The sequence below is a fragment of the Pan paniscus genome, chromosome 12 (genome assembly GCF_029289425.2).
Source record: "Pan paniscus chromosome 12, NHGRI_mPanPan1-v2.0_pri, whole genome shotgun sequence".
NCBI lineage: Eukaryota > Metazoa > Chordata > Mammalia > Primates > Hominidae > Pan > Pan paniscus.
In genome coordinates this window covers 22,950,418-22,977,233 of record NC_073261.2, presented here as the reverse complement: position 1 = coordinate 22,977,233, position 26,816 = coordinate 22,950,418, and the positions used below count along the sequence as shown (strand labels likewise).

At 45.0% G+C, this 26,816-nt stretch overlaps 1 long non-coding RNA gene across 1 annotated transcript in view; it reads right to left on the bottom strand.

Moving 5' to 3' along the window:
* Positions 1 to 18,128, bottom strand: part of LOC117979244 (uncharacterized) — a 50,069-nt gene extending 31,941 nt beyond the window's left edge. The window contains exons 1-6 of the long non-coding RNA XR_010109191.1: positions 18,038 to 18,128; positions 16,793 to 17,706; positions 16,517 to 16,618; positions 16,283 to 16,397; positions 11,292 to 11,459; positions 1,270 to 9,116 (exon numbers count right to left, since the gene is read on the bottom strand). This is a non-coding gene — a long non-coding RNA (uncharacterized LOC117979244). The remainder of the gene's footprint in view (positions 1 to 1,269; positions 9,117 to 11,291; positions 11,460 to 16,282; positions 16,398 to 16,516; positions 16,619 to 16,792; positions 17,707 to 18,037) is intronic.
* Positions 18,129 to 26,816: the final 8,688 nt, after the last annotated feature.

The window sequence follows — 26,816 nt, the reverse complement described above, 5'->3', positions numbered from 1 at the left end:
ATTCAAAGAGGCAGAGCAAGTATTTGGAGCAACTAGACTGTCACAGGTAGCACTGGGTACAAGATATGGGTATTTATTCATCTAAACCAAGCCCTAGGACCAAAGGATAAATTGGTTAATTTTTTCATTGAATTCCCTTTGAAAACTTCTTATTTCGTAAGAAAAATTCTTATAGAAGAAAAATAAGAATTATTCTCATTTCAAAAAAAAAACCAGCAAAAACTGTAGTAGCAAATATCTGTATCAATTGGAATCTTCTTCCTTGGCTTCGTGATACCACTTTCTCCAGCATTTGCTGCTTCATTATTTTCCTGGACTCTTTTGCTCCCTTAAACTTTCTATGACCATGACCATCCCTCAAATGTGGGTCCACCTTGGGAATCTGACCCCAGTGCTTGTCCTTGTTGTGCTCACTAAGAAGTCTTTCAGCAGGGCGAAGTGACTCACACTTGTAATCCCAGCACTTTGGGAGGCCGAGGCAGGAGGATTGCTTGCTTGAGCCCAGGAGTTCAAGACCAGCCTGGGCAACATGGAGAGATTCTGTCTCTACCAAAAATTAAAAAAAAAAATTAGCTAGGCATGGTGATGCACATTTGTGGTGCCAACTACTTAGGAGGTTGAGGTAGGAGAATTGCTTGAGCCAGGGAGGTTGAGGCTGCAATGAACTATGATCAAACACTGCACTCCAAGCTGCGTGACAGAGTGAGACTCTGTCTCAAAAAAAAATTTTAATTTAAATTTAAAAAAGAGGCCTCCTGTAATCCACAACCCCTCGTCCTGGGCCCCAGCCCCCAACACGTACACACACACACACACACACACTCTCTCTCTCTCACACTCACACACCCACATACACTCATTTCAGCCAAAACCAACTACTTACTAAGACACCAAACTCCTCCATGTCTCAGTTCTATGCAAGGAAACAAAAAGAGATTTCTTTCCCACTTTCTCTTTAATTCTTATGCATGAGCCCCAAGGTCTACATGTGATTTTAGGGAAAAAGTTCATTTTAAGGACAAAGAAGGTTTTTCATCTCTCATACAGTAGTCCTGCACCTGTATGCTCAAAGCCAGTTGGTCTTCGGCTACGCTGTAGTTCAGCACCAACCACAGGGAAGGCTGTGTGTCAGACCCAGGGCCTAGAAATGTCTCCTGTCCCTTCTGCTCACATTCCACTGGAAGGAACTCAGACACACACCTGCAAGTGGCTCTTGAAACATAGCCACCAACTAAGAGGTCACATATTGGGCTACAGCTAGCTCATTACCTTGAGAGAATGGGAAGGTAGACTTGGTGTGTAGTCAGCCATCTGGCCACTGGGATATGTCTACAATTCTTGGGTTCATGGTGCAGCAGAAGCTTTAGTTCACTTCCCACAAAAGAAATAAGGAATAAAGGGGAAAAGCAGACCTGATTAATTCAAATAAACAATAAACAAAAAACTATTTTACTATGTACAAGATTGTGAGCCTGAACGTTCCACATATTTTCTTTGGATCTCTTTTTTACTTAGAATAACTTTTCTGAGAAAGAAAGGCACAACACCTTTCGAAGCATATGGCCCTGAGACTCATCTAAGAAGAGTAATAATGGATAACAAAAATGTTTCTGCATGACACAGAGGGTCAAGGACATACCCAGGATGCCTCCAAATCTGAAAATGATGCCAAGTTTGAAATCAAAACAAAATCTAAGACTCTCCAAGGCAAAACATAAGGGCCTTAGACACACATATGGTTTCCATCTCTAACTGAAAGAGCTGGATCTAAACGGAGTTTCAAAGCACATATGCAGTTTCATAAATAGAATTAGGTATATCAGGATACCTTCCAACCCAGAAGTTTAGCAATGTCCTTTGCACAACTAAAGATCTGCTGTTCTGAAATCTAGTCTTTACTAAAGTTTCCTGGCTGGTCTTGAATCCTCATAAAATTCGGTTTTCACATGTGTTGGGGAAGCTTTAAAGACTTGCTTTGTGAGAAGGCTAATGAGAATGCCAGAATTTTCATTTTCGGGTAAAGAGTATAAACTAAGCCATCCATTATTTGAACATTTGAAAAAGATCTCCAAAGCATGTCTTTTGGGGACTAACCTCTCAATAAAATGTCCTTTCTGTCAAAACAGTTTGACCAATGAGACAGTAATCACAGTTAAAACTAAGCCACTGCTATGGTCAAGAAGAATTTACAAAATCTAGAGTCGTAGCTGTTTCAGATTCCATTGTCAAAATGCAATACCTAGCCTGCATTAAGACCATAAATCTGAAAATATAAAAGAAAATTTAAAAAGTATGAATCTGAAGTGAGAACTTAATTGTTTCTGTTTTCTCCAAATTTATTGAGCCACTGGTCAAGTCTCAATTTTATCAAGGTAATGGCATACACATGGGGAAGGTCCTAATTGAGAGATTCTGTTTTCAGAAATTTTGTACCCTGCCTATTTCATTTTATAAGGTGTGCTATATACACACACTGCTTCCCAGTACACCTGTTTGAGGTGGGATGTTGTGATGGTTTACTTTTCAATTACTTTCAGTTTGGGATTGGATGACTTATTTGCTCAAACTCGTGATAAAATTATTCTAATTGCTGTGGTCCTAGGGGAAAAAATAAAGTAAAAGAAAGCTGGAATCATGTTTGTCCTTCAAATTGGTCAGTTGATCCAACTTTCATAATTTTTGTAAATTTTTACCCAACAAGCACTAGATAAATAGAATAGTTACTTAAATTATTCATGAAAACAATTCCACTTGAGGTCTCTCAATTTAACTATACAAGCTGTACCAAAAAAAAAATCCTCCAAGAATTTCCAACCTGCTCCTTTGTTTGACAGTAATTGTCTGGATTAGTTAATCTACTCTGTGAGGAGAAGGCTGGAAGCCAGCCAGTGTGCAAGCCTTGCGGTTAACTTCTTGAAACTGTGTTTTCCATATGAAATCAGGATAGTGCAATTGCTAGGTGAATTCAAAATTCTTTCAGACTCATCTACAAAAATATGGTGAAGGATGTATAAATACCTTTTTGCCAATGTTCATGTTCTCCTCTGGAGCACAGGTTTTCTTGACTTACAGGGTTTGACAGTTGGGAGCATCCTTCATTCACTCTCACTTACGGTTGATGACAATGAGATTGAGAGAGGTGAAGTCACTTGCCCTGTAGGGTTCACAATGCTTTCTGACTCCCACTCCAGTGCTCCTTATCATACAGTCTGCTGCCAAACTCGTCCCAATATTCATCTTGAGGAAAGCTAGTTGTGAGAATCCAGAGATCACATTGCCAATGCCAGAATAACTTTAGTTTGTAGTTAAGCATTTGAAAAGCTGGTAGGAAGTCACAGAAATGGAAAATGTGGCCATCGCAAGACACTAATGAAGGAAGAGGAAATTCTCAAGGGGAACAGGCTCATGCACAGGCTGCTCTTCTTCTGAGTCAAGCTAGCAGGAATTTTTCTGGAGAGCATCCTGGAAAGAAAAGGAAAGATTTCTTTGCTCATTCTTTCCTTTCTCAATAAGACAAGTAAACGTTGGCAACCCACCAACATGGAGAATTGGCATAATAGTTCCAGGACCCCTCACGTATTCACCTGTCAGAGAAGGGTTACTGAACACAGTTGGCAGTTCCTGAAGTTCCTTGTTGAGGGGACAAGTCACGACCAACCTTTCCCTTTCTGAGAGGTTTCAGATGAAGGAGGATCCTCTCAGTCTTTGAAGATGAAGCTCCAAGAATCACAGAAAGGTGGCATTTAGTTAGACAAGACCTCTGGCTCTTTGGTTGGGAGTATTAGAAAGAGGTTTTCTTTTAACAAAGCACATCCTCTTATATCCCAACGCTGGTTTCATGCTGCTTTCTAATAAAGGGGTTTTCTAGAAGCAGCACCTGTAACACACCAGAGCAGGACTTTTCACTTGCATTTTCATAGTTAGTTTGGGTTCTTCAGGAGCCTCCTAGATGTAGAGCTGCTGTTCTGTGACTGGAATGTCCACACCCACAGGAACTGGATCAAAGAATATGGAAAAGAGAATTAAACTACACACAGCATATGCAGGCTTAGCTGTCCCAGACCTTGCCATGTGTGTGTCAGGTGGTGAGCTGCACTGGATGGTACTAACCACCTCTCTTCATAGCCAGAATCTCCACTGATAACTGATATGTTCAACCTCTTAGCACATGGTCACCATTGGTTCAATAAATATTCACTTTACGCTTTATTAGGCACTCTGTTGGACACTCTTTAAGCTTCCAAGAGTAGAATATGTGAATTCTCTGCTTTCCAAATCTTGTCGGGGGTTTCCTTCCCTTCTTCTTCTTCTCCAACCTCTTGTCCCATTTTACCAATATTATGAACAGATTCAGAGTAGAACAGAATGGACACAAAGTATCTTCCAGGGATTTTTGAGCCTGGTGTGATACATGTTTAACTGTTATGTCTGGTGATTACTAATGGAGACACAGCCTCAGATTCTCTGCTGCTTTGAAAGGCGGAATGGTAGCATATGGATTCCGCACTGCACTCTCCTTTTAACTAACCTGCAGGAGCACCTGTGTCAGGCTGAATTGTTCCAGAACAGCATATCAATTAGGCAAGCAGAGGCTTGAGGGGTTTTTTGCAAACCATCCTACCAAATGCTTCTCTCCAATTTTGTCTGTTGGCACTTCTATTTCAGTACCTCTCACCTTATTACCTAGTCTTTTTGAAATGATGACCACTTAAGAAAAAAACAACAGAAATAAGTAAAGAATACAGAAAATCATCCCTTTCTTCTTCCAAAACACCCCTTAACCAGCAAACCTTTGGAAGCTACTAAATATCCAGAAATATCCCAGTGGCAGAGCTGAGTAAAAGCTATATACATTTCCATATTATCTGTGTTTGTTGGGACACACTCTGCTATGCTACAGTAACAAATAAAGTAGCAGGGGTTCAACCTTATAGAAGATTATATGTTGTTCATGCAAAGTCTGATGCAGGTCAGCAGGACTCTCCTCCATCTGATGTCTCAAGGATCTAAGGTCTTCCCATTCCATGCTGCTACCATTTCAACTCCTGGCTCCCACGGATAGAGTGAGCATGGGAGACTCTTAACGGCCTCAGAACAAAAATGATATGCCTTTTTACTCAAAGTCCACTGGGTAGTGCTGGTTAGATGATCTTGAACTACTTTCAGGACAACTTGAGTCTTCTCATGTGCTCAGGAATGAATACCTGGATGTGGTAAGCACTAAGTATCTCTAGGGCTTCCATCAATGGCCCAACTCATATATTGTGAAGCAGGTGTTTTCATTACAACCATCTTCACAATTGTTAGCAACTGCCACATCTGACAAGTAGCCAGTCCCATTGCTTCAGGGCCAATGACCTCACCATAATCTCAAGGCCCTGCCTCCCAGGCCCACATGAGGGACCAGGGTTTCTCATCACCACTTTCAACAGCATCATGGCATTGCTTTTTGACCTGGAGATTTAGATTAACTTCTGCTCTACCAATACAGTCACCAAAACGTCAAGAGTAACAAGAGAAGGAAACTTAATTCTCCAGGATCTCTTACAGCATAAGAAATCAGGTCTTGGTGAGAAAAATACTTTCATAAATTGGTTGGGTATAAAATTCACAAATGTTGAGGAATCATGTGTTAGACATAAAGCTGAAGTCATCCCAGAGGAGGGAGAGAAAAGGCAAAAAGGGTGGGCCTTTTCTAATAAAAGACTGGGGGGATTCCTAGGAGGGGGTCCTATCTCAGAGAATGATTCTCCAATAAAGCTGCTAAACTGAGAAACAGGCTTGAGAATGACCTTCCATGAAAACAGTGGCATGGACTAGGGAGGTGACATTCAGGCAATGAGGCTAAGGGAGGCTGAAGGAAGAAAGCACTAAGGAAAAGAAATTGCAGGAAGGACTCTGAGTTCTTCCAAGGCCACGGAATGAGGATTCCAGTAAAATTTGACCAGATCCTCCTAGGTGGGAACCCAGCTGACAGCTGGCTCACACAGTAAGGACCTTAACTCGACTGGGTGTGGACTGGTGAAGCCCTACAGCAAAGCCACAGGAAAGGAGGGGTAGCTGGGGCAGAGTAGTTGACTCGTTTCATGCCACCCTTCAGGTGTCTCAACCTTACATCTCCTGAACATCTGCAGTGAAAGTAACCTACTTTCACCTCTTAGAAAACATCCCAGTTGGCCTTATATCATATAGGAATTGTGTTAACTTCCTCCAGCTCCCCTCCCCTCTGCTTTACACACATGCCTTGAGAACTAGGACCAAGAGAAATGTGCCTTCTCCCCAGGACTCAGCCCCATGTCAGGCCTACCATGGAAACTTATTCACCTTCTTCCCTAACCTATAAGATGGGCATGGTGACAGAGATCATACAGGATACAGGAGAGGTAGTGTGGCATAAAGATTGGCAGCAGGGCTAGGGCATAGGATCACACTGGTGTGTACCACGATTTTGATCCTAATTTCCATGAAGAGCAATCATCTCTTAGAGCTGTGCTAGAGACTACGTGAGAAGAAGAATATAAAACCGAGTGTAAGAGCTGGCATATAGTGAGCCTCAGTGAATGCTGTCTGCTTGAATAGGTAATGCCCTCTGAGAGGGTGGACAACAGAAAAAAAAAATATCTTGGAGGTGAATCACCCGGAAATCAGCTCAGTTGGGCTGGGGAAATATTGGGGGGAAAAAAACAAATCAGCACCGGGAACTCTCCAAATGACCTGGAGCAAGAAGGTTTCGGCATGAGAAAGTCCTCTTTGTCTTAGTGAGAGACTTAACAACTGTTGAGAATGCAGGCATCAGCTAAGTGGACTGGGAGATGCGGGAAGGTAGGGGAAGGCAGAGGCACTTCCCAGAAATCTGGAAATTACACAAATGACAGAGATCATCAGTGGTGGCCAGTGTGCTTCCCACTTCTTTCATAGTACTTGTTTTTTGCAGGCACTGGCTGACTGAATAGAGACAGCTAGGTATAGTCCTAGACCAAGGCTCAGCCCATGGGATGTAAGTGAAAGTGTGTGCTGCAGTTTCTGGGAATCTTCTTTAAGAGACAGCAGGTGTCTGCTCTTTGCCACGTCTTCCTCATTCCTCTTTCTTGCTGGCAGGAATGCAGGCGTGATGGGCAGTGCTACAGCAGTCATCTTGGACCTAGAGGTATCCTGGGGGAACAGAAGCCCATGTGGAACCACAAGAAAGAAGAAGCAATGAGCAATGGAGGCCAGACACCCCAGCGTCTAGTGTGTTAGATAAGCAAAGTTGCCCTCACTCCAGAGGACACAGAGAAAAGAGGGAGGGTGGTGTCCAGATTTTTATGTAAGAAAGAAATAAACCTCTATCTAGCTAAAGCCACAGTTATTCTGGATCTCATTTTATGCACAGTCCAACTCAATCCTCAAAGGTAGTAACTTACTCTACCTATGTGGCCGTTGATGACATTTCCACTTACCAGCCTTGGCTGTTCATTATATTTCTATTCAATTGTTCTGGGATGCTAGCATTTATTATAACATTAATCTTATTTTAGCTGTGTTATAATCTCACTCCCATTTAACTGCTCTTCAAAATGAAGATTGAATGTCAGTTCTACTATTGTCCATCTTGCCTGGATATTGTAACAGTTTTCACATACCTATTTTAAAACAAGTGGGGCTTGGGGGAGCTGAAACGGAGCTTCCCAATTTTGCCCAGAGCTGGCCTAAGGAACACCTTACTCAGCAGTGGGAACACATACAAATAAAATACTATTTTTAAAGGGCTCCGGCCTCCCTTCATCCAAAAGAACTTCATCTCCTAACACGAACTTGGCATTCTCTGTTACTCACCCAATGTAAATTGGTTTTCCTTCTGGGTAAGCATTGATTTGCAGAGATCACCGGGTGCAGGGCAGCTCCTGATCCCAGGCTGCGTTGGCAGTGGCCGCCCTGCACATTCAGACAGCTCCTCTGCCTCTGCGGACTGGGAGAGACTGCCTGCTGGCTCTCCGGACCATGCTACCGACCCAGGCCGGAGAAGGAGAAAAGAAGGCGGGAGAAGTGATCCCAGCCAGGTGGTGCTCGGCACTGCCACATGCCATTGTCCTCCTGACCGATGGGAGGTCACCTGGTAAAGGCCGGGGCCCCCACCCCTCCGCTGTGACTGCTGCTGTCCGGCATGCTTGGGATTCCAACTCATCTATTATTTAGTTGGAAGGGATGTTTTTAACACCTTGTGTGTTTAGGCTGTTTTATTCTTTCACCAGCCTTCACAGGTATGAATCTACGTAATCTTCATAACAACTTTTAGAAACTAGGTATGGAAGATACTGTTCTCAGTATTTCAAATGGAGGAAACCAAGGCTCTGAGAGTCGCCTCCTATAACTTCTGTAGCTGGAGCCCTGCTACCTCTTGCCTGGCCTGAGGACAGCGGGGAAGCTACGACAAGTGCATGGATAGCAGCTGGGAGGGGAGGCTGGCAAGAGGCTCTCGGTTTCCCCCTGCATGCTGCCTTCCCTGGCCCCGCCTCTGCTTGGAGTCCCCAGCAGGCAGTGTCAGCCCCACACAAGACAGAGATCTGGGGCCTCACACCTCACCTTGCCCGCCCCTCCAAGGGCCCAGCAATTACTCGAGAATCTGACTTTGGTGATTTAATTGCTTTTCCCTTAAATATGAGAAATAGGTGTAATTTCTCCTTTTGTTCTTTTACTACAGCCGGAGTGGTAAATACTACCTACTGCCAACGAACACGGGCATCCACTCTGTCTTCAATGCCTCTTCCGTAAGACATTTGAACTGAAATACGAGGTGTATCATCTAGAATGAATAACCAAGGGGGCCAAGAAAGGCCTAGACTGAAGAAATAAGTCAACATGTGCGTTCTCCGGCACAGGCCCCTCCATGGAGCCAGCAGTCGGCTATGCAGCCAGGGGACGCAGATCCACAGCTCTCGGGCTGATTCAGGACTGTGCAAGCCCCGCAGAAGCCAGGGAGCTGGTGTCCTGGGCATCCTGGCAGTTCTTTTCACGTTGGCGCAAATGAGCAATGCGCACGAAGCTGCTCCATCTCCTCTGCTGCGATTTCGCTGCCGAAGAGCCGAGGAAGGTTAGGATGCAATTAACAGAGCGGAGTGACCTGCGACGGGGTTAACCTGCGGAACAGAGGCAGCCATAAATCAGCATCCCGGCCTCACGGACGCGCCAGCAGAAGGAAGTCACGCAAGGGGCTTTAAGTCAGCCAAATTGATAGCACCAACAGATCTAGATGGTGTTTTCTTTTCTAGAACCTAGAGTAGGTCTTTAGAGACAGATGGACGCTTGGTTTCCGAAAACTGTAAAACAAGGATGCAAGATGCAATATGCACAGAGAATTAATGTCAGTTGTGTTTATGGCTTTTTTTTTCTTGCCAAAAAAGAGTAGATTCCTTATTGTCATGTGGTGAAAGATGTGCTCTGTTTTCTTTAAAATCTAATCATACTTTTGGTAACAAAATGGAAAAATATGAACATTCCTTTTTTTTTGAGAATTGATAAAAGCTTATCTATGAACTGACATTAAATAACCATGATGTCAAAAAAACAAGACCATTTTTTGAATGCTTATTATGTGCCAGGTGTTAACCTACCTTAGCTCTTTGATTTTTTTCACACTTTTCAGAGGTAGGTTCAGTGGGGACCATTTTGCAGATGATGAAACTGAGGCCCATACAAATGAAGTACATTTTCTAAAGTCACACCACTAATTAGTGTAAGAAATAGAATTCCAAAGTTCAAAAGATACAAACTGAAAAGTTACTATTTACCATGCAATTTTCATACCACTTCACATCAGTATCGGTAAGAATTTTACATAGGGTAAAGGTGTCATGGTATAAACTACCTAACTGGTTTTTTAGTTGTTTGTTTGTTTTGTGACAGAGCCTCACTCTGTCACCCAGGCTGGAGTGCAGTGGCACAATCTAAGTTCACTGCAGCCTCTGTTTCCTGTGTTCAAGCAATTCTCCTGCCTCAGCCTCCTGAGTAGCTGGGAATACAGGTGCCCGCCACCATGCTCGGCTAATTTTTGTACTTTTAGTAGAGATGGGGTTTTGTCACATTGGCCAGTCTGGTCTCGAACTCCTAGGCTCAAGTGATTCGCCCACCTCGGCCTCCCAAAGTGCTGGGATTACAGGCATGAGCCACCATGCCCAGCCATCCTAACTGTTCTTGAGGACTGATCCTGTGCGGGTTATCTGACTTGCATTGTTTGAGAGAGTCATTAAATCCTCATGGTCAGAACTCAGTGTGTATTGTTCTTGCTACTCCTTCATGAATCCATCTTAACACCCGTGCCGCCTCTATATTTCCATACCCATTGTAGAGGTAAAGAAAGTAAGGCTCAGAGTATGCAACTTTCCCATTATCTCACACAGCAAAGAAGTGCCAGAGCCAGGGACATACTGAAATGCTCTCGAATTCTAACGCCCACATCTCTCCCACTTCTTCGCACAGATTCCATCAATAATTAAAGACAGAAGAGAGCCTGTGGCTGTGCCTTCCAGACTCCTTTATTTACTTATTTTAAAATAGAGTTAAGCCGGTCAGTAGCATGCACCTGTAGTCCCAGCTACTCAGGAGGTTGAGACAGCAGGATCGTGTGAACCTAGCAGTTCAAGGCTGTAGTGAGCTATGATCAAATCACCGCACTCTGGCCTGGGAAACAGAGTGAGACCCTGTCTTAAAAATAATAATAATAATAATAATAATAATAATAATAATAGAGTTGACCAAAGTCAGAAGTAGGTAGGGAAGGAACCAGGCAGGTAGACTCCGGTCTTATGAATGACCGGTGGCTGAATGTCCAGGAGTTTCTGCCACAAAGAAGGGAGGCCAATACCTTGGGTGTTGAGGCTGCAAAAGGAATACCATAGCATTTCATGCAGAAAACTACACATGGATTCAGGGAAAGAAGATTTGGATAAAAAAGGATTGGACCTTTGACGTGAAATATGAGCTCCGAAAGGCTCACAAGTGGCCAGGGTTACTAAATAATTAATCAAGAGCAGGCGGGTGGCAGTTTGAAATGTAAATGAGATGGAGGAAGGTGTGATGCTGTCATTCAGGAGAGGCTGATGTGGCTGGAGCTCTGAGCCACTGTACCAGCTCCCGGGAAGGCATGGGCGCAAAGGAGCAGCGAGGCCGTCCGACAAAGGGCCCCAGAACCCCTAATTCTTGCCTTTGACCTGCGGTTCACTTTCATGTCCCTGTCCCTAAAGAGATGTTAAAAAATGGTGAAGAACTGGCTAGGCATGAGGGAGGGGAAGCGAAGCCAACTAAAGAAATGTTACCTGTGTCAGGCAGCAGCAGACACACTTGAGAACACCTTCAATTTTCCTTACATTTTCCTGCTTCTTGAAAAAAAAATGCATCTTTTGTCTGTCCTCTCCCCCTTTCTTCCCAAATTCTCTAGAGTTCTTCCTGCAAGTGGTTCTGTGTGACTCAAAGGCAGACAACAGCTGCAAGCAAAGGAACAAAAAAGAAGATTGACAATAGGAAAAGGGGCAGGTGAGAGAGACTCCCTTTACCTTATCAAACCAGAAAATGCCGTGGCTTAAATAGCAAGAAAATAAAGTCTGCAGAAGATGAAATGTCTCTTTTCTGACTAAACAGTGATCAAAAATCTCTGTTCTAGAAAAATATGACTGCTTGGCATTCAAATCAGTGTCTTAGATCCGGAAGTAACGCTCATGCCTAGCATGGTCTGGTACTTAGTGGGTGCTAGATGTATATTCATTCTTTTTTTGTGTCCCTTTTCTTGTCTATTACACCTTCCTGCACAGGCCAGCCAGCCTCCCCTTAAATTGGCTAGTCTCTCCAAGCTTCAGTGTAAGCTCTGGAAAGCAGAGACAACTCTGGTGCCCACCTGGTAGGGCTGTGCATGTCAAGGGCTGAGCCCATGCCTGGCACGGGCATGAGCTGGTGTAGTGATTGTTGTGTTTGTTATTCCAGACTTAGGAAGCAAGATGTGCACCACTTGGTTTTGTGGGGAAACTGCCAACACTTCTGGGCAGCAAAAGCACAGGGTTCCAGGCAGGGGTGGCAGGAGAGGCGGCTAGTGAGGAGGGTGGGCCAGGGCGTCTGCTGTGTGAGGAGGGACTTGCTGAGGCCTGTGGAGGTTGAAGGGGGAGGCAAGGGTGGCACAGCCCCCACTGGAGAGCAGGCTCAGGAGGTCCTCACTAGGTACCCTGAGGATAGGCATGGAGAGAGGGAGTGGAGAATGTAAAGGACCCTGAGGAGTGGGGCCATTTGTGCTCCCCAAACCCCCTCACTGCCTAGGCCAGGGGCAAGGGGGCTGGGAGGGGTAGGGGTCACACTGCCAGCTCCTTCAGGGGCTAAGTCTGTGGAGGAGGTTTTTAGCAGCCTGGAGGTAGAACCGGTGTTTTCTGCTTCTTCTCCCTCCAGACAGCGGCTCCCCACCTCCTGTCCCTTTCCTTCCTCTCCATTCCTCTCTCTCCCCGTCTCCCTTTCTCCTCTCCCTTGCTTTAGCTTTCTAACCTTCCCTTGCAGAACAAAATCAGAAATGAGTCCCTCCCCTAGAAGTCTCCACCCACCATAGGGGCATTTCCATTCATTTTTCTGACATTTCTGCATTTTGCAGGAGGTTGTGACCATGCAGGCCAGGGCCGGGGGCAGGAGCAAGGGCAGCTGAACGGAGGCAACGGCAGCTCTGCGTGGTTCCAGGGGGTTCTGCTCCCATCCCACCTCCCTCTCTTCACCCTGCTGCACCCACGCCCGTTACTTCAGATATTGGCCAAATGGAAATCTGTTGACTTGCACAGCTCTGGCTCCTTTCTGAATAGGATCTCATAAAAACACACAAAAGTAATCCGTAATGGAAATAAAAATAGAATAGAGCCAAGTGCTGCAGCTTTTCCTCTTATGTAGTACAAATTGCTATGATGCACACATTGTTTCAAATTTAAAATCCTGGTTTCTTAATGCCTTTCCATTCAAGGAGACAATATCACTTAACTCTTAAGTTCACGGACACTTCCTTTCCAAGAATTTACTACATGTGGTGTGTATTTCTTTAGGAAGTTTATCTGCTTCATAATTTTAAGAGTCTATAGGCCAGGACTTCCAAAACTCGGTAATTTAACTATTTCTGCTATAAAATATACATACAGAAATTGTATCAGCTAGAAAAATATTAATTTTGAGAAATCAAAAGCTAAGTTAGATTTGATTTGGGGAATATTTTCCAAACAAAAGAAAATAATCCTAAAGTCAAAACTCTGAGCTTTTTATTATATTGCAAGGAAAGCATATAGAGGAATTGGGTTGTTTAGTGTGTGTGTGTGTGTGTGTGTGTGTGTGTGTCTTCTCAAAGAACTGTAGATTTACACACAGAGCATTGTAACCAACTTCATCCCCATCTAGTATGCAGTGAGAAGCTTGCAGCTTAACCTTGAGTGAGGAGGATTTAAGTTCAATATCAAAAAAAGAGTTCCTGGCAATAAGGGTTGTAAGGACATTTGTAGAGTTTGCCTAGAGAGACTGGCCCACCCTTCCCTGGAGAGCTGTGCCACTTGTGTAGATTCAGTCTGAGATGACAGCCAGGAGAAAATTTCCCAGGTTATCTTATCCCAAAAACCCTCCCCAGGACCGCCTGGACTTACACGTGGGTTAAAGGGTAGATTGAGTGCACCAAGGCCAAAGGCCAGCCTAGACACTTGCCAGCATGGGATCTTGAGCAAGTCATATGCTCAGAATCAATTTTTCAGTTACAGGAGAAACATGGTAAGAACCGTACATCCCTCCTAGGTTTGTGGTAAGGCTAAAGAGGGTGGAAAAGTGCCTATTAGGGTGGAGCCTCCTACAAGTGTTGGTCACTAGTAGGTGCTGCATGAAATTCACAGACGGAAGGTCATGATCCCTTTTTAATCCAAAGGGATTAAAAACCTGCAGAAGTCCAAAGTGAGCAGATCACAAGGTCAGGAGTTCGAGACCAGCCTGGCCAATATGGTGAAACACCATCTCTACCAAAAATACAAAAATTAGCTGGGCATGTTGGCGGGAGCCTGTAGTCCCAGCTACTCAGGAGACGGAGTCAGGAGAATAGCTTGAATGAGGCAGAGGTTGCAGTGAGCTGAGATGTGCCACTCCATTCCAGCCTGGGCAACAGAGTGAGACTCCATCTCAAAAACAAAAATGAAAAACCTGCAGAGGTACTAATAAAGTTTACAAGTCCTTGGTCTAAGTTGCAATTTTTTTCTCCACACCTGAGAAATCTGTTAAGTTGTACAAATAAATAATTCAGAGGCCAAAGTACCATATATCTCATCTTAGGTGATCAACAAGTTCACGCCAAGCCCCAACAGCCCAGCACTAAGGAAGGCCACAGTGTCCATGTGAGCAGTGACTCCCAGCTAAACTTAGACTCAGTATCTGTCCATACAGAGGATCAAACATCCCAGAGTTCCACCTCGAGGAACTTCCCTGATTGACCCCATGAGTGGACTCCTCGGTAACATTCCCGCTGTGAGAAAGCCTGCCAGACCCATCAGGGTCTTCATGCCAGAAAGGATGCAGCTCCAGGAAGCCCTGGCTCTCGTGGCCAACTCTGAGGTGTCAACCCCTCAAAATCTGACCAGAGAAAAGGCCAGTGCAGCAGTGCAGGCCTCATGAGCAAGCACCACCACCGACTTGCCTTAGGAATGCACTTCCTCTTTCCCCTCAACCTCCCTATCGTTAAGTGACTGAAAGCCACACTCACAACGAGAACAATATCTGGGTATCTCTGGTCATCATTTCGCTTTCCTCTGAAGCTGGAATAATTATCCTACAGGTATCAGCTGTGGCAGAAGGTGGCCGGAGTTTGTGCTACAAGAATATTCCCAGGGGTTGCAGTGAACCGAGATCACATCACTGCACTCCAGCCTGGGAGACAGAGCAGGACTCCATCTCAAAAAAATTAAAAATAATAAAAAAAAGACAGACAAATATCACATGTTCTCATTCATATGTGGGAGCTACAAAGGCGACTTCATGGAGGTAGAGGATAGATGATGGTTACCAGAGGCTGAGGCTGGGAAGGGTAGAGGGGAAGGAGGGATTAAAAATGGGTTGATTAAGGGGTACAAAAACACAATTAGATAGAAGAAATTAGATCTGGTGTTCCATAGCACAATAGGGTGGCTATAGTTAACAATAATTTATTGCATATTTCGAAATAACTAGAAGAGTAGAATTGAATGTTCCTAACACAAGGAAATGATAAATGTTTAAGGTGATAGATATCCCAATTACTATGATTGGATAGTAATTGTATGCTTGTATCAAAATATCACATGTACCCCATAAATATGTACAACTATGATGTATTCATAAAAATTAAATTTAAAAAAAAAATATGTCCAGGGATATAACCTCAGAGGTAAGGTAGTATCTGGGTGAGAACTTACCGGGCACAATAAGTGCCGCACCCATCTTGAGGATGGAACCGAGGACAAAGCTGGTCTATCTTGTCCCCACTCACCATCCCTTCCCTGTTGCTGGTGTCTTTCCACAACATAAGTCTCAGGCCCCTGAAATGGCAAGAAACCTCCAATTTACAGGAGCCACAGGACCCACCTCCAACACCTGGTGGGATGAGCCCCCCCAGTTCCCAGCCCATAGACACAGGGAGGCCTCATCTTCTGGAATCCAAGTACAGTATAACCTACCATCTTCCACCAGAGCCATCTCAGGTGTCTCACTCTCATCACTAAGAATTTAAAATATGATGTCTTTTTTGCATAAAGTAAAATTCAGGAAAAATAAAAATGTTTATGGTCCACATATTTTTAGGAGTTACATGTAAAATATACATATACAGAATGCCTTCAGTACACAGGAAGGAAGGGTAGCAAAATGCTTTCTTGGTGGCATTGCCTCCTCCAACTACTCACAAAATAGTGAAAAATGAACACCCTGCTAGATCCTTTCCTGAGGATATGTGTGGAAAGGATAGAGGACTATGTGTCTCTCTCAACCTCAATCCAGGACACCAACTGCATGCACATGGCCGCAGATGCCATCTCTCTGGGCCAGCCTCTGTCCGTCCTGGGCTGGTAGATGGTTCCTCAGCCCCAGCCTGGCAGGGTCAGCTCCAGCTGGAGAGACAACTACTGCTCAAACTTGAATGAGGGAGGTTATGTTCAAAGGACTCCACCACCTGAACTGAGGTTTTTGCTCCTGAAATTACTAGATTGATGTTTGCATTCCTAAAGCTTGATGACTGCATATTGCTTATCACTGTTATAGAGAAAAGATATTCCTGACGCATGCCGTAACCTACCTGAATGTGAGACATTTCCATTTAGAAAGAGCCCGTGAACTCAGCCCTGACCCTCTCTCTACCTGGTACCTCTTCCTTGAGCTTCCCCAAAACTCACACTCCTTTGCCAAAGTGCCTAAAAAGAGTAGAAAATGAAATGATTAAAACTGAAGAACTCAGGAGGAGAGCATGGGCCACAATATAACATGTTCTGTACTCAGAATCCAAATATCAGAGTTCAAAAACCACACTCACCCATGACCAGCTGTGTGACCAGGAACCAGCCTTTTTACCTGAGTCCCAATTTTCCATGCTTATAGCACACAGGTTCCCAAATTCTCTCTGCCTTCCACGGATCTAGGGGTAAGGCTTAGATAAGATAAAGCACTTGACAGTCCCCAGACCAGGCCCTGCCCCCACACAAAGTGCTCAGTGCAGGTTGATTGTAAAGTACTGAGGGAGCATCTGGTAAAATCACACCACTGATGACAGCAATCAGGGGTTTAACGCTGCTAAAAAGTCTGCACCAACCTGTAAAAGAGATGGCAAGATCCTCGCTCTTCTCTGAAGCCACAACCTTGGCCTGTGCCTGGAGCTTGCTCTCTGCGGGAGAACCTGGAGCTGATCTCCAGAATACAGCTTCTCTCGGCCTTTTAAACCAGGGCCCAGAGAGGCACTACCAGAATACCAGATTACCGGGGAGGCAGGGCAGCCGAGGCTCCAAAATGGAGGAGGAGCCCCTTGCTCACAAACCAGGACCTGCTGCCTGCCTAGAAGGGCTCTAGCAAGAGATGAAACCCCTTAAGCCACAGTCGGGGAAAAGGATCAGACAGTGAGCTCCTCTCCGGCCCAAAGCGCAGTGAGGACAGGGACAACACATGGATAGGAGTGCTCTCCTGTGACCAGGACAGAGCTTGGCACTAGGAGGTGCTCACCAAGTACTGAAGGATGCCTGAATGCCCTAGGCAGAGGAGGTGTCGCATATGCCAGCCCCAGGGCACTGATGGGAGAGCCACAGAAAGCCCCAGGATGCAACTGTCCCACAGCAGTGGGGCTAGAAGTAGAGGGAGGAGGGCCTCCAGGGGAGAGAAGTGGCCAGAGAGCCTCTGTTTGCTTCCTGCCACTGCCCACAGCCAGCCCTGCAGCAGCGTTTCTGGCTCCCTTCCTCAGCCACATTGCGGAACAGGCAGGCCCGGCTGTGGCACAGTCTGAAATGCCCAGGCACAGCACGACTGCTAAATTCTCGCACTCCCTGGACTCAGCTCAGCCCCACACCGCGCATTCTTACTCTCCAGTTCTGGGGACAGATTTTACAGCCCGTTCGCATCTTCCCAAGCCTCGCTCAGATCTGGGCACATGGCACAGGAAAAAGCGCCGCTGAGCGGATCTAAAGAACAGCAGGTGTCGGGGAGCCGGAAAGCAGGAATCATCTCAGCAATCCGTCTCTGGATTGGGAGGAAGAACAAGCTCCTAAACACATTTGCTCACTGCTAGGGAGGCGGCGCCTCTTCTGAGGGAAGCCACTCCCTCTTCCCACAGCCTGCTCCTGGCTTTATTGCCCTTCTCAGTCACTGTCATTGCCGTCACCTCCTCATCAAAATCTACCCCCTTCTCCCTCTCTTATTCTCTCCCCTCAGCCCTGCCTATCTTATTAACACTTTCCAAACACGTCTCTAATCCACTCCTCTCCCTCTCCCCAGCTCCAGGACACCCTCACAGCTGCGTCTGTGGACTGCTTCAGTATCCTCCCTGCTGACCCTGTGGCCCACAGCTCACCAGCTTCTGTCCTTCCTTCTAATCCGTACACCAAGATGTCCCAAAATGTTCTTTGTGAAGAGTAAATCTAACAGTGCCTTCCGACGGCTGAAGACCATTTGTGACTCTCCACGGCCTGTTCTCAGCCCAGGCTTCTGTTCCCCTAGCAACACCAAACTATCACCTTCTGAGCACTCACCAAAAACCCTGCTAAGTGCTTTCATGAAACTTTCCATCGAATCCTCCCAACGTCACTGGAAAGAGGCATTGCCGCCTGCATTTTACTTGTGAGGAAGCTGAGACTGGAAGGGCTCCATCATTTGTAGACAGCAAGGCAGTAGTCCAGCTGGGATCCTCAGCCAGGCAGGCCCAGGCCTACAGGCACTGGCCCATCCCACCTCCAGTGGCTCCCAGGGCCACTTAGAAGTTTCAAGTCCTCCCCAGCTTCCCAAGGCCAACTGCAAGGAGTCTCTCAATCCCTTCCAGGTGTCCCCATCACTAAAGGATGTGTCCCTCTGCAGCTTAGTTGTACGTCTGTTTTTCTCCCCAGGCTGGATGCCTTGAAGATAAGAATCATCTTGAGTCCCTAATGCTTAGCACAGAGCTGTACTCAGGAGGGTTAATTGAATTAATTAATGGTCAGCAAAATGAATGAGTGGATGAATGAATATCACACATTCAAGTGATCACATTTCCTGTCTCTTCCACAATAAGGCTCAATTGATTGGCTTGCCTATGTCAGGAATGTTGGATATAGGTATACTGGTTACAGAATAATATCAGAGCAAGGTTAAATTTTCAACATTTAAGGGTGGAATCACCCTCACAATAAACGTGTTGTTTTTGTCAGCATTGTCGCTGTTGTTGTTTACTATGGAATGTCACCATGCTTGAATCTTAAGCAGACGGGCTTGGGCTCCATTCATAATTTTCGTGCTTTAGAAAAAGTTATGATCACAGAAGGGGACCTTAGCGCTTGCCAACTGCCAGAGCCCAACAGCAGCTTTGGTCTCAGCACAGGTGGATGTGATTTTCTTTACCGGTGATCTGTCCACGAGCTGTGCAGTTTGTCCCACTGATGATGTGGGTGAAAGATGAAGCCAGGGCTCACCCTTCTAAGGGGGACATTGAGATTCCTGGGCATTGTACCAATTCAGCCATATGTCACCCCAGAAAGTAACTGCTTTTTCCATATATGATCATAACTAATGTTGCAAAGCCTGTTTTGCCTGGATCCTTTTACAGAACCTATGCAAAATATGCTGTGCGCTTTCACTCCAGATTTCTTTCTTAGGATGAATGGCTCTGCGCATACATGGGAAGAAGCTCTTATTCTGTTCATCAGGAATGATCATTATTCCATAGGCTAATTCCCTGTACATTAGTTATATGGGGTGAAGTTCTGGCTCATATGCAGGAGCTGATGGAAACAGAGTCCTAGTGGCCAAATACATCCTAATGTTCTCCTTTCAATTCTTTCATTTTTTCTGTCTTTACCTTTTAGAAAATGTTAATGTATTCCTGATGAATTCAGTGTGAAAAAAAAATATGTTTATCAGCTTGGGTTTAAAATTTTTATTCATAATAAGAATATAGTAGCACTGCCAAGACCCTCCAAAGCCAGTCCTCGGATCTTCGCCAGCTCTTTGGGGGCATGGTAAACAAGCTGACCATGCAGAAGAGTTACAAGAAAGGGGTTCCCATGCCAAAACAATAGCAAGTGTATTTTCATTAGGTATTGATGCTTTGTTCTTGCCACGAGTAGGGTTGAAGGAAGTGTGCTCTGGTAGCAAAAACCCTGCAAGTTGTCATTTGGTAACTGCGTAAGTTGTGCCTTTAGCCAGGGCCAAATGGATGATAAACTTGCCACTGTTAACAGTCTCTAGTTATTTGGAGCAATCCACACTTTTTCTTGCAAAATCACACACTCAATTTCTTGACTACGTTTCCTCATCTATAAAATGGGAGAGAGGGAAGATAAGCTCTGTGGCCCTTTTGCACTCTGCAATCTCTAAGTTTCTTTGCATTTCCATCCAGTCCCGCCCCACCCCACCCCACCCCACCCAGGGGATGGATGCCCACAGTCCCCCACCCCAGCCCTGCCAGCATTGCAAAGCCTGCTGAGGATTTGCACAAGTAAACCCACCTCAGCAGCTTCACTGCTCCCCTTAGTAAATAACTGCATACAGAAACCCTGCAGGTTCTCAGGCTGCAGCCAGCGCCACAGCTGGGTTCTTTAGTTTGCTGTGAAAAGAATTCCAGCATGACACAGCTCCTCTCAGCACAAAGACATGCTGAAGCACTAGGGAAAAAAATTTTTTAAAGAATGCTTCTGAAAGCCAGGCAGCCAGGAGAGAGATGTAGGCTCGGGCCAGCCTCCTCCCTGCTGGGGCCTGGACCTGTTGCCTGGGCTCTGCTCCTTTCAACGGTAAACAGAGCCGTTCACGAATCACCAAGGCTCAGAACGGCGGGTCTGGCCACAGGGGCGCCTCGGACGCCTCCCGGGCATCTGCAGCAAACAGTGCCGCCTGCACTGTGGTCAGATCAGGGACAGCCGGTCCCCCCTGTTGTTTGATTTCTAAACCTGCCTCCACCTCCCCAAGGCCTCTGAGAGCTGAGGGCTTGCAAATCAACACAACATTTAATTAACTGCACATTAAAGTTTCCATCTTTCAAAGAAGGGAATTAGGGACAGTGCACTTTCTGAAGCACTCATTAATGAAAAAATAAATTCTAAAGCCTCCTGAGTTCGGGGTGGTCCTTACCATTCTAGGTGGCTTCCTGCTTTAATGCTCAGGGCTGGGCAAGTTCCCTCAGATGAGCTGCAATCTTCAGGCGTTTTTAACCCTCTGACAGCTAGCCTTGGTTTTGCCCCACACCATGCACCCTGAATAATCCTTAAGAGTTTTCAAGAAATATCCAGAAATGTTTCCAATTATATTGAATTATGAATGCTTTTTTATTAAAATAAAAGATATACAGATGTTACTTTTAAGAGAGGCATGAATAATATAATTAAACAACTGTCTATACTACCTATGGAATGGTTGTAAGCTGCTACTACCCTTGAGAATGACGGAGGCGCATGTACTGCTGGCATGGAGGGACATGGCCATCAGCTTGACAGTGGGGAGTGATAGAGATGGGAAGGAGAGCAAGTGAAAGACAGACCCGGGCCGGGTGTGGTGGCTCATGCCTGTAATCCCAGCATTTTGGGAGGCTGAGGTAGGTGGATCACTTGAAGGCAGGAGTTCGAGACCAGCCTGGCCAACATGGTGAAACCCCATCTCTACTAAAAATACAAAACTTAGCTGGGTATGGTGGCACATGTCTGTAATCCCAGCTACTGGAGAAGCTGAGGCAGGAGAATGGCTTGAACCTGGGAGGTGGAGGTTGCTGTGAACCAAGATCGTGCCACTGCACTCCAGCCTGGGGAAAAGAGCGAGACTCTGCCTCAAAGCAAAAACAAAAACAAAGACCCGAAGAAATCCAGTGCAATTCATCTCAAGCAGGGTAGCTCTCCATGTGCCAATTCAGGCTGTGGCTAGATACACACACACACACACACACACACACACACAAACTCATCACTTACTCACACATCCTGCCTGGAGGCAAAAGAAAAAAAAACAAAAAAAAAAAACAAAAAAAAACAGTGAATGGGAAGAATGTTGCTCATGAGGCCATGGATGCTGCTCCTACTTCTACCACAAATCCACTCCCTCCTTTTTCTACTCATCTGAAAAACCATGGTTGCTACCTGTACCTGCATCAAGATCACCTGCAGCTCTTTCTATGAGTTGCATCATTTTTAAAAGGAATTATGTTGCAATGCTTTGTTTTGTTACTTATCTGTGCACATGGCTTTTCCCAATATTATCAAGTTTTGAGAAAAAGGAAGGGATCTGATTTAATTTCGTATTATGCCTTGTGTGTATCTAGTCATGCTACACATTTTACTTCACTTCTATTATGTGCCAGACACTGCACCAAGCATCAAGGATATAGATGCTGGTCCTGCCCTTCTAGAGATGGCAAAGAAATAGCAGATAAATGAATGGATTGTCAATTAGAATTATGGTTAGGTAGGGACAAGGGCCTAAGATAACAAATGATAGAGAAGAAGAGACCAACTTCCAATGAGATGCTTCAGGACAGCCTCTGGAAGGGATGTTCTGGGTCATCCCGCAGAAGGAAGAGAAAGTGCTAGCTATGCAGCAAGAAGGGAGAGTGGCATCCCTGGTAGAGGTATCTTGCACATGACAGACACACAGTCACTTGATTTGTTGATAAAAGTTAATATAATACATCTAATAAATTCAAATTACTAATGCAATCTAACCACAGTAGGCTCGTGTATAGAAAAAGCACCCACTAAATTAATTCTTTGCTATCCAGGAGGTGACAGAGCCTTGTGTAAGCAATGGGCTCCCTCAAGGAGAGGGATCACTTAAGATCACGTAAGATGGGTTCATTTAAGACACCAAAACTAACCAAGCTCAGAGCCCTTGTACCCTCAGCCTTTCCTTTTCCTCTCATCTCAGCTCTCTGGTCAGTGCCCAGCATTAATTTATGCAGTAACTGGAACACCAGAGGATTCTAGGTGTTCATCCATAATTCCCTTAAATTCACTGTTTCTATCCTGTCTTTGGATTTTTCTCTCCAGTGTGACATCATGGAAGAGGCGGCATCTCAATTTCTCACACATATTCCTCAAGTAGCCCGCAATGCCATCACACATTGCAAGAACACAGAGCGAGGGTGTGTCCTCATCAGACACCATAGCTTGTGCAACTGGCTGTGGGTCATTGAAACGTGTGTCCCATCTTGTGATGAGAGAGGGAACTGAATGAGTCCAAACTGCTCAGCCACTTGGTTCTCATGGCACAGGTGCCCCATTTCCCTGGCCTCCCATTAGGCTTTGTCAAAAGGGGAATGTAGGCGGAGACAAGGCAGGAAATAACTAGCGAGGTGAGTTTTCCTGGCTGGACCCTGACAGATACAGCCACCCAGGAGATGAGAGCTCTTCTTATCTTTTCTCATTACTTAATAATTGTTGCCTGTGTGCCCAGGCTGTCATGTAGCCCTTGGGGTGGAAGAAGGAAGGCAGATAAAGACTAAAAAATCTGTATCTGTAGTCACCTGGTGTGCAAAAGCAGCATCTGGCTGGAAGCTGTGCCCACCCACCCCTTGAAACAATCTGATGCTATTGTTCTCCTGTCCCCCACCTTCCTTCCTGTCTGTCACCAACCCTTCCGGGGGCCTTCTCTATGTCAAGCCCTGTCCTGTGTTATACTGTTAGAACCACACATACGATGATGGACACAGTCCTTACTCTCAAAATTCCAGTCTAGTGAGGATGCATGAGCAGATGACGGGGACAGAGTGCGAACTACTGTGATCGAGGTGGGAAAAGGGTATGAAGGGGCACAGGTAGTGGTCTCATTATGCAGCCCAGGGGGAGCGGATGGTGGGCTTCTCTGAGAAGTAGAGGCCAGGGTCAACCTGTGACTGATCAAGAGATAAGACTGACACTGAGTAAACAACAGGAAAATATAAGAGGTGCTGCATCAACAGGCACATTACTGAAATGTATGGTCCTTATTGGTTCCCACACAGGCCTGGGGATTGGTGAAATGGATTCTGATGACTGCATTGGAATCAGGGAAGGCCCCCACTCCCATCCACAGAATCTAGTCCAGTGGGTCCATGTTGAAGCTCAAGAATCTATTCACTTGGTTTAAGTCCTAATAGGGGGTGTAGTAGGTACCTGGTTATCTCATACTCGTAACATTCCTTTGAGAGTCAGGGAACTACTTCTCCCTCTTGAAACCATGAGCAGGGATCAGCCAGTACAATGAATATGAGTCATTCACACCCAGGAACAGTATGATCGAACCCCACAAATGGTGGGCCAAATGCTTTCTGGTGCAAAATTTTGATGGATGATGCTTCTTTAGCCTGGGCAGAGATTTAATTTGTGTTTCAGTGGAACTCTTTCAATTGTCAATGACAAAAGGCGATATTTCCAATACTCCTTGAGAACAGGCTTCAAAGGCATCAGCTCTTTTTTAAAAAAGCGTTTCAGCTTTATTTTGATGTGGCAGAAAAGTTTTGCATGCATCCTCGCATCTACTGTTGTGACAGCTGCGTTTAATGAGTGCAAAATGATCAGAAAAACATCCTTTGCTGTGGGTTGCCAGTTGGTGACAGGGGAGAGGTGATGCTGTAATCGGAGCAGTAAAGTCAGGTACACATCTGCGGAGGCAGATTTCTGCTATCTGGTCTGTACTGGGCACCTCAATGCATAGCCTCAAATCCAAATAAGACCCGTAGACCCACATCCCATGGTCCCCTTCCTCAAGCAGCAGGGCAAAGACTCAACTGGACCATGTCTAGTTGTTTCTGCTGGAAGTTCATGCAAAGTCAAGTGTTTCTAAATCTTCCACATACCTTTCCTAAGGAGAGAAGATCTTTCTGGCTACTCTAACATAATTAACAAACTCAGGAGAAAACCAAAAAAGCAGGACGGGGGCAAACTTGAAATAATTCATGTGTAGAGGCCTAAATCAGAAAATAAAGGACTTCCTTTAAATATAGTTATGATAGATTACATTATTGTTTAACAAATATTCAGTACCCCTCCTGCCCCCAACACAGAAACATACTGGCCTCCAATGGGAAGAGTTTACTTTCTCACCCTACTGATGTTGAGCTTGACTATGGGACTCCTTTGGCCAGTGAAATGTGGGCAGAAATGACCATATGTCAATTTGGAGCCTAAGCCTTAAGGCATTGCATGTTTACACATACCACTTTGAGTGCTTCTACTTGCACCTTAGAAAGATTGTAAATCAGATAGCTCTATGCCCTGTGATGATCATTGCAGAATGAGACAGGTGAAACAGACCTGAATACAAACTGTGGCTTGAAGCAGAGTTTTTCCAACTGACCCATGCACTGCAAAGCATCCCTGGAGGAGAGGTGCCTAGCTGTGTCCACGTAGATCACCCACACCACAGCTGACCTGCAGCCCAGGAAGCATGAGCATAGACGACAGTTAATTTAAATCACTGAGATTTAGAATTGTTTGTTATTCAGCATCATTGTGTTGCTTCATAAGCTTTTGATAGAGATTACCAACAATGAATGCCTGATTATGTGCCAGAGAAATTTTCCCAGCTGTGCTAAATGCCTCCTACAGCTCTGTCGACGTGGTGGGAGGGTGCTTTGGGTTAAATGCTTGTGTCCCCCCAAATTTTATATGTTGAAACCTTAACCGCCAATATGATAGTATCAGGAGGTGGAGACTTTGGGAGATGATTTCGGTTAGATTGGGTCATGAAGGTGTCACTGTCACTATGAGATTAATGACCTTATAAGAAGGGAAAGAAACCCAAGATCTCTCTCTCTCTCTCTCTATCTATCTCTATCTCTCTGTCTCTCTGTCTCTCTCTCTCTCTCTATCTATCTCTATCTCTCTGTCTCTCTGTCTCTCTCTCTCTCTCTCTCTGCCATGTGAGGACACAGAGAGAAGACATCCATCTGCAAACCAGGAAGAAAGTCCTCACCAGGAACCTTGATCAGCCAGCATCGTGATCTTGGACATCTCAGCCTGCAGAACTGTGAAAAATAAATCATCATTTAAGCCCCCACCCTCAGTCTACGGTGTTTGTTATAGCAGCCAAAACTAAGACAGAGGGAAAATAGATAGATGGAGCAAATACTCAAGTCAAACAATCAGATTTACACAAAGCAAGACAGGTAACAACTCCATGTTGAACTACATTTTTCAGCTTTTGGTTCCATTTTGGGGTCATGGAGTCAGTCACACTTTGCAATTAATGGAAGTGTAGCTTCAGGAAGGTTGCCAAGGAAGCTCCTTGGTACCAACATTCTTTACTGGTTATTACCTTCTTGCATCTTATTTTTTTTTAATATTTTATTTAGAGACAAGCTCTCGCTCGCTCTCACCCAAGCTGGGGTGCAATGGTGCAATTCTGGCTCACTGCAACCTTGACCTCCTGGGCTCAAGAGATCCTCTCAGTTCAGCCTCCTGAGTAGCTGGAACTTCAGGTGCATGCCACTAGGATCAGCTAATTTTTTTTTTTTTTTTTCCGTAGAGACAGGGTCTTGCTATATTGCTCAGGCATGGTGGAGAACTCCTGGCTTCAAGCAATCTTCCCACCTCAGCCACCCAAAGTGCTGGGATTACAGGCGTGAGTCACCATGCCCAGCCCTCCTTCTTACATCTTACAGGTGAAAACTAAAAGTAACTACTTGTGTCCATCTCTTTCCCTTGAGTCTGTTTCATTTCTGTATGGCTTCAATCTTCTCTTTCTTCAGTCATAGGAAGACAACAAAAATAAACTGTCACAGAGAACCATTACAAAAATTTACTCTTGCAGGGAGAATCCTGTGGGTGTCTAAAAGCTTACGCTAAGTTATATTTGCTTCATTTATGCTTCTACTGATGAATAATTAGGGCAGCAATTAATTTTAAAATGCAAATGAGCAATGGGTCTCACTGTTTTGTTTTGTTTTGTTTTGTTTTAAATATCCTTTGTCCTCAGTTCTATTGGTGTCTTAATGGATTTAGTTTAGCAAAGGAATGAAATTATTTTTTCTAATGCTTTATTTACTTGATTGAATCGGGCTTTTTATCAAATATTGACTACAAATGTTTGTTCAAGATCATATGCCATAAAAGTTAATAGAAATAAAAACCTGGAGTAGAGAACCACCATTTTTACATGTCTTGTGGGTGATCTGTCTGAATGATTATCAGTGACAGTCAGAA